At 32.4% G+C, this 7,977-nt stretch overlaps 1 non-coding gene across 1 annotated transcript; it reads right to left on the reverse strand.

Annotated features, from left to right (window-relative positions):
- Positions 1-6,841: 6,841 nt before the first annotated feature.
- Positions 6,842-6,912, reverse strand: TRNAG-GCC (transfer RNA glycine (anticodon GCC)). The gene has a single exon. It is a non-coding gene; the product is annotated as a tRNA-Gly (tRNA).
- Positions 6,913-7,977: the final 1,065 nt, after the last annotated feature.

Consider the following 7,977-nt stretch of genomic DNA (forward strand, 5'->3'; position numbering starts at 1 on the left):
GTAAATTCTTTTAATAAATACTTAAATAAAAGTTACAAAACAATTTTTAAAATGTTATAAAATGGTTAGGGTCTAGAGTTTACAATTTAGGGTTTAGGGTTTAAGGTTTATGTTTCGGGGTTTAGTGTTTATGTTTTTGTGTTTAGGGTTTAGGGTTTATAACACTTTAGTAAATTCTTTTAATAAACACTTAAATAAAAGTTACAAAATTCTTCTTAAATTGTTATAAAATTCTTAGGGTTTATGGTTTAGGGTTTAGGGCTTGGGGTTTAGGGTTTAGGTTTTTGGGTGTATGGTTTAAGGTTTATAAAAGTTTAATAAATTCTCTTAATAAACACTTAAATAAAAGTTACAAAACGCTTTTAAAAATGTTATAAAATGCCTATCACATAGCTCTGTCTATAGCAACGAGACCTTCAGCGCAATAGATTAATAAAAGCTCTCAAAGAGATTAAACAATAAAATTTGGAAACCCCCACGAGTTAGGGTCATTTTTACATATACCTAAGTACAAATAAAATTTATGGGGCAGAGAGACACGCTAAAACTTGAGAATGGCTTCAAAAAGACTTGTAAGGGGTAGTAATAGATGAGTACGTATAGGGATGAGTTGGAAACAAAGTAAACTTGTAATAAATGAACCATGATTATGCCTCACATCAAAACCCCGAGCCTCGTCGAGGACTAACCTGTGAACAACGAGAGAAAACCCTTAGTACATTGTGAGACTTCTTAGAAAATCCACAATAAGAATATTACAAAACAATTTTATTGCAAACTCGTATCTCACCTTGGAGGGGAATAATTAAAACCTCCATTGCATCACCCTATTATAGTAGAAAACATGTTTAATATCAAAAATATGTAGAAAAAACCCTTTTGCAAAAGGACAAGGTTAGGGTTTTAATTGACACTAAGTTGTGAGAATTCAAATGACTTGAAATTTTATGATAAATGCGGAGCAACCATCATTTTTTGTACAAGATATCCATCATGATAGAACCTTTTAAACAAGCAGAGCATTCTCCTGCAAAATATACCCAAAAAAGGAAAATTTTGTTGCCAAGAAATTGCACCAAAGTGTTGCCAAGAGGTGCAAAGAATATTCATAGCAAACATCAATCAAGTATTTAGAATATACACGGTTGATTTTAGGACCTAGTGTGTAAATTCTTGCTTCAATCAACAATCAACATCAACTCTCATACAATGTCAACAAGACAAATTAACAATGGTGGCACTCCTTAGAATGCAAGGAAAAACCTTTGTCTTTCTTTCCAATATAACCTTGTGGTTGCAGAGCTAGATTCTCAACCTTTTCAAATGAAAATGGCACCAATGCTATGTAGGGCTAACTATAGGTAGTTACCCTAACAATGTCAGTGTCATCCCAACCGTCGATTAGATTGTAGTAGTCACCAGTGTCAAAACAAAGACACAAGTTTAGGGTAGGTTGAGCTACTGAAACTCTCCTTCCATGTTGTTCCTTCACATGGATAGGACGTTGAATATTCTAAATGCATGTAAAAGAAGGCTCTAGGGCCTTCAAGGGTAGAGCATTCATTATGTATCCTAAATATATAGCCTGTCAAAGGAAAGCAATAGAGTATAACACCAAGGTTATAAGCATGTATTATGAGAAAAATATTGTAACATAAGGTCAACATATTTAAGAAGATAGTTTTTTTTTAGACTTTATGACTCAGAGTTATGGGATGCTAAGAACTTGGAAATAAAGGTAGTTTTCAAACTTTCTTGTTTCTGAAACATCAAATTCAAATCTCTTGAAATAGTTTTAAAATACACAATTTCAATAATGCTCATCGTTATTAATTATATCAAATTGTATGATATGTAACTTTAAAGAGTGGTTAAATATGGAAAATTTCAAAGGTAATTTTTCAAATTCCATTGAAATATAGCCTCTATAGCCTCTACTGTAATTCGACTCTTGAAATAATTTTAAAATACACAATTTCAATAATCTTCATCATTATTAATTATATCAAATTATATGATGAAATTGTAACATTATTAATTATATCAAATTGTATGATGTAATTGCAAAGAGTGGTTAATTATGGAAAATTTCAAATGCCATTGAAATATACCCCTCTAGTATGATATGTCCGTAATCATCGAGTTTTAAAATTTGATATTAAATTTTAATACACTGTAAAAATTATAGAATTAAATATCATAGAATTCAATACAAAAAAGAGTTGAAAAAAATAAACACAATATAATATCATAATTAACTAATTTCAAATTTATAAAACAAAAATTTACAATTTTATTAAATAACAATTTAATTTAAGTACACAAATTTTAGGTCAATCGTTTTAAACAACTAAATATCCTATAATTTCATAATTAACTAATTTCAAATTTATAAAACAAAAATTGCAAGTTTATTAAATAAAAATTTAATACAAGTACACAAATTTCAGGTCAATCATTTTAAACAACTAGATATCCTACTACATTATATATACTTGGAGTATATTTAGTTTATCCACCCTTCATTAAGAAACAAATAAAAATAATTATCAAGTAAATAAAATTAAGCCACTTTTTTATATATTATTTATTTTTAATACTAATGAGTTAAAACATTATTAGATGTAAACAAAAATTGCAATTTTATTAAATAACAATTTAATATAAATACACAAAGTTTAGGTCAATCATTTTAAACAACTAGATATCCTACAACATTATATATAATAGGAGTATATTTACTTTATCCACCCTTCATTAAGAAAGAAATAAAAATAATTATTAAGCAAATAAAACTAAGCTACTTTTTTATATATTATTTATTTTTAATAATAATGAGTTAAGACATTATTACATGTATCATCTATTTTAAATTTTGGAAATCAACCAGAAGTTGAAGCACTTGGTAGAACTCATATTTATCAATTTACATTAATAAAATATATATTTTTATTATAAAATCAAGCCAATAAAATAAAATACTTATTAAATCTTATGGAACTAAAACATTTTTAATTAATAATATATTGAAAACAAATTTAATTATATTTCATATATATATATATATATATATATATATATATATATATATATATATAAGTAAGTTTAATCTATTAATATGATACAAAAAAGGATTTATAGTGAGGCTCGACCTCAGAGGATCTGCGCATCATTCATCACACAATCAGAATAACTATCTTTGACTGCCCCAACAGAGGGGAAACCAAACCAAAAAGTATTAGTCCAAAAATAACCTATGTAGGGGTTACCAATTTGATCACAGCTTAACAGAAACGGTTTAACCAAATCATAATCCTAACCAGAAGACACAAAAGACTGAACAAAAACTGAACCGTTAGCAAGGCAAAATGTCCACCTGGCAAACTCGACCCCTGGCAATCAGTTGTCTGGGGCTGGTTCCTCCACAATCGGACACGTACTTATCTGAATCGACATCCTCATCTGAAGCGCCAAGTCCATGTGCTGGATGGTCTCCCTCAATGATGCAAGCACCTACACGCGTTCCTGACGTGTCTCCTCGGTGACTACCAAATGCCTGCGTGTTACTGAGCTTGCCCTCCTCAACACGCTGACTGCCAGCCACTGCTTTACCATGCAAGGTGGCTAGACCTTCATCAGCGTTCCAATCACCAGTGTTGCCTCGCCTCATACTGCTTGGTTCTGCTCTGTTCGCCTCCTCAGCGTGTTGAGCCAGAGGAGCTGGCAGCTCAATTTCTTCCCTAAAAGTAATTGAGACGGTGGCAACGATTACTGGGCTGTTCAGGGAGCTGCGAAATCAAAATTGCGTGGTATGAGTAGGGTGAAGGTAGGGGAAAATTAGCAATGCAAACCGCTACATCTCCGCATCCTGTGCCATGGAGCCAGGCTTTGCCTCTGCCGCTTCAAGTGTCTGGGTAACACCCCACGAAACTAAGCAGGTTGGGGTTATCAGCTGAGGAGGCAAGGGAAACTGAATCGGGGCTGAGCATTGCAGGTGAGCGAGAGCTTCCGCCTCTAGTGCCCCCTCTTCTACTTCGCATATGGTGGCAAACCATGATGGGGATGGAAACAGGGGAAGAAGCAACAGGGATTGTGGAGGAATTGGCAGAAGAACGGTGCGGGGAAATTACAGAGGAGTTGGGGACATGAGCAAAATTGCAGAGACGGGTGTGGGAATGGTGGAATCCATTACCTAAGTCAAGGCAGGTTAACAACCAACATCGACTACCTCTGACTGTACGCACATTAAGCTCTCCCACCTCCGGCTCCATTAAGAACTCATATTTATCAATTTTCATTAATGAAATATATGTTTTTATTATAAAATCAATCAAATAAAATCAAATACTTGTTAAATCTTATGCAGTTGTCTTTAAAGAGACTTTTTGGAAGCTTTTCCGATGGGTTTTTCCAATCAAAATCCGACAGCAATTTATTGAAATCGCAAGTTCGATAGCTAATTTCTGTACAATCAAAGTGTCCCAGGGGTTTTTCAAAGTGCTGAATCCAAATATGTAGTTAAAAAACCATTTTAAATAATACAAATCAAGAATTAACCTCTATTTTTTCTGCCGGATTCCGTCACCAGAATCTACAAAAAATCACACTAAAGACAACTCCAAATCTTATTGTGGAACTAAAAAATTCTCAATTAATAATATATTGAAAAAAAATTAATTAAATATTCTATATTATATTTGATATTTTAAAGTTCTAATTGTGGATGTGTGTCACATATGGATATTTTTAGATGTAACTTCACAATTGTTATTGAAACACATTTATTGATATCTAACATTATAAAATTGAGTTTTAAAATGTGGAAGTTAAATTTGATAGCATGGAGCTTAAAATTAAATATATCAAATTTTAAGTCAAACATATATCAAATTTTCGCGCAATCATACTAAACAACTAGATATAGTACAACATTAAATATAATTGGAGTACATTTACTTTATCCACCCTTTCAAGAAACAAATAAAAATTATTAAAAGGTAAATAAAATTAAGCTACTTTTCATTATATATTAATTATTTTAAATAATAATTAGTTAAAACAATATTATATGTATCATCTACTTTAAATTTTTGGAATCAACCATAGGTTGAAACAGTTAGGTAGAACTCATATTTATCAATTTACATTAATGAAATATATTTTTTATTAAATATTTTATATTTATTAAATGTCATAGTACAATATATTTTTTTGAAGTTTTAATTGTGGATGTGTATCACATATAGATATTTTTAAATGTAGCTTCACAATTGTTACTAAAACTAATTTATGCATGTACTGAACATTAAACTTTAAAATGTGAAATCTAAATTATAAACATTGAGTTCTAAAATTTGGAGTTAAATATGATAGTGTGGGGGTGAAAATTTAATATATCAAATTTTAAGTCAATCATATTAAACAACTAGATATTTTACAACATAAAATATAATTGTAGTATATTTACATAAAAATTAATATATCAAATTTTATGTCAATCATATTACACAACTAGAGATTGCACAACATTAAATATAATTGGAGTATATTTACATTATCCATTATCCACCTTTAATTAAGAAGCAAATAAAAATTATTAAAAAGTATTGAAAATTAAACTACTTATTATTATATATTTATTTATTTTAAATAATAATTAGAGTTTGAAATATACAATATTGCATAAAGCAATCATTAATTATATTTTTTATTTTAATTCAAAATTAAACAAACCAAAAACAAGAACAAAGAAACAAAGAAGAGAAAGATATAACGAAAAACAAACAAACACTTCTGCGTGGATGTTCTTATTCGGGCATCTTGTTTGGGCTACTGGATTTATGTTCCTTATTTCCTGGCGTGGATATTGGCAGGAACTGATCGAAACTCTTGCATGGGCCCATGAATGCACGCCTTTAGCTAATTTAGTTCGATGGAGAGACAAGCCAGTAGCCCTTTCCATTGTTCAAGCACGATTAGTTGGATTAGCTCACTTTTCCGTAGGTTATATATTCACTTATACAGCTTTTTTAATTGCCTCTACATCAGGTAAATTTGGTTAATTCTTCTTCATCAATTTCTCTGTGGGGTATTGTCATTGATACAATGACAATACCCCACAGAGAAAAAGTAATCAACATAATATTACTCCATCTAAAATCTGATCTATATTTTGATTCCTGGTAGGTAATAGTACTGACTGAACTATTATGGCGAGAAAGAGTCTCATTCAGAGAGAGAAGAAGAGACAAGCACTGGAACGGAAATATCATTTAATTCGTCAATCTTTGGAGGAAAAAAGCAAAGTGTCATCATTGGATGACAAATGGGAAATTCATAGAAAATTGCAATCTTCACCACGTAATAGTGCACCTACACGTCTCCATCGACGTTGTTCTTCGACTGGAAGACCTAGAGCCAACTATCGAGACTTTGGATTGTCCGGACACATACTCCGTGAGATGGCCCACGCATGTTTATTGCCCGGATAAAAAAATCGAGTTGGTAGGAAAAGAAAAAAAGTAATTGAAGTTTCTTGTGATAATGGGATATAGTACCCCTATCCCTATATAGGGATAGGGGTACTATATCCCATTATTATTTTGTGTACCCATTCTGATTATGATATAAATCAATGGTGCGAAGTAGAGTAGTCTGGTAGCTCGCAAGGCTCATAACCTTGAGGTCACGGGTTCAAATCCTGTCTCCGCCAGACCAGAACATACGAAGTATTTTGGTCCGGAAAGGATTGCTCTCTCACTTATCAATTTATAATTGAATTATAAGTGAGGAAAAGAAACGATCAATACATGAACTATTCTTTTTCATACTCCATGTGAAGGGCGGGTAGCGGGGATCGAACCCGCATCTTCTCCTTGGCAAAGAGAAATTTTACCATTCAACCATACCCGCATTTCAATTATATGAATATCTATATATTCATATAATTGAAATGGAAAATACATATATGTTCAATCCCATTCGTAAGTAGATACCATTTTTGAATGGTCCAATTATTAATTCAATTATGGATATGGAAAACCCCTCCTCCTTGGGCCTGAAGTAAAAGGCCCTTCAAAAATCCTATAAAGCCCTCCGGGAGGAGGGGGAGGGAGTGTGAACCTAAAACATCTAGAACATATCTAAGATATGAAAGAATTAAGGATACCTACAAAAAGGACTGATCCGATCCATAATGATACACCCGAAAATACAACATTTTTGCTACTTGACCAACCATCGGGAGAGGCAAGTGCAACAGGTACACCAATCACTAGTAAAAATGAAATAGCAATTAATGCAAACACAGCCGATTGGAAAGCAATAGTCATGGTTGTGATCTTACAAGCTCCCAACAGATTGAATAGACTATACCATCCAATCCCCAATTTTCAATTCTGATCAAATGCACTATGGAAAGGATTTGACCATAAATTGATCGAGCTTTCAAACTTTTTCAATTTGATATTTGAGTGTGAGAGGAGAGGGAAATTCGTTTCTTTTTTTTTCCATTCCAGATGATGAAAAATCATCATATGTCACAGGTATAGTTGGTATTGACCCGACTTTATTCTTATAGTTAGGGATTATACGAAGGGGTAGAATAGAAGTTGTCCCCGGGAGAGATGGCCGAGTGGTTAATGGCTCCGGTCTTGAAAACTAGTATAGATAAAAAAACTATCGAGGGTTCGAATCCCTCTCTCTCCTTTTGTTTTTCAACAATTGCATTTACCGGTCCAATAAAAAAAAAAAGAGAGAATAGCTCGGTTGTATATAGCCGAGCTACAAGGATCCGGTTGGAAAAAGAGTATTTGAAAAGACTCCTATCCCGCCGATATGGGAGATAGATGTAATGAAATTGAATCGATTTTTCTTCCATCTGGTTTGATCTATTGTTTCAGTTAAGAGGAGTCATGGAAAGGACAGGTTCGAAATCACGATCAATCCCTTTCTCAAATCCTGCTGCAGCTGCACGAG

The sequence above is a fragment of the Pinus tabuliformis genome, chromosome 4_2 (assembly GCF_031772625.1).
Source record: "Pinus tabuliformis cultivar Carrire ecotype Pingquan chromosome 4_2, CPIR1, whole genome shotgun sequence".
Taxonomy (NCBI): Eukaryota; Viridiplantae; Streptophyta; class Pinopsida; order Pinales; family Pinaceae; genus Pinus; species Pinus tabuliformis.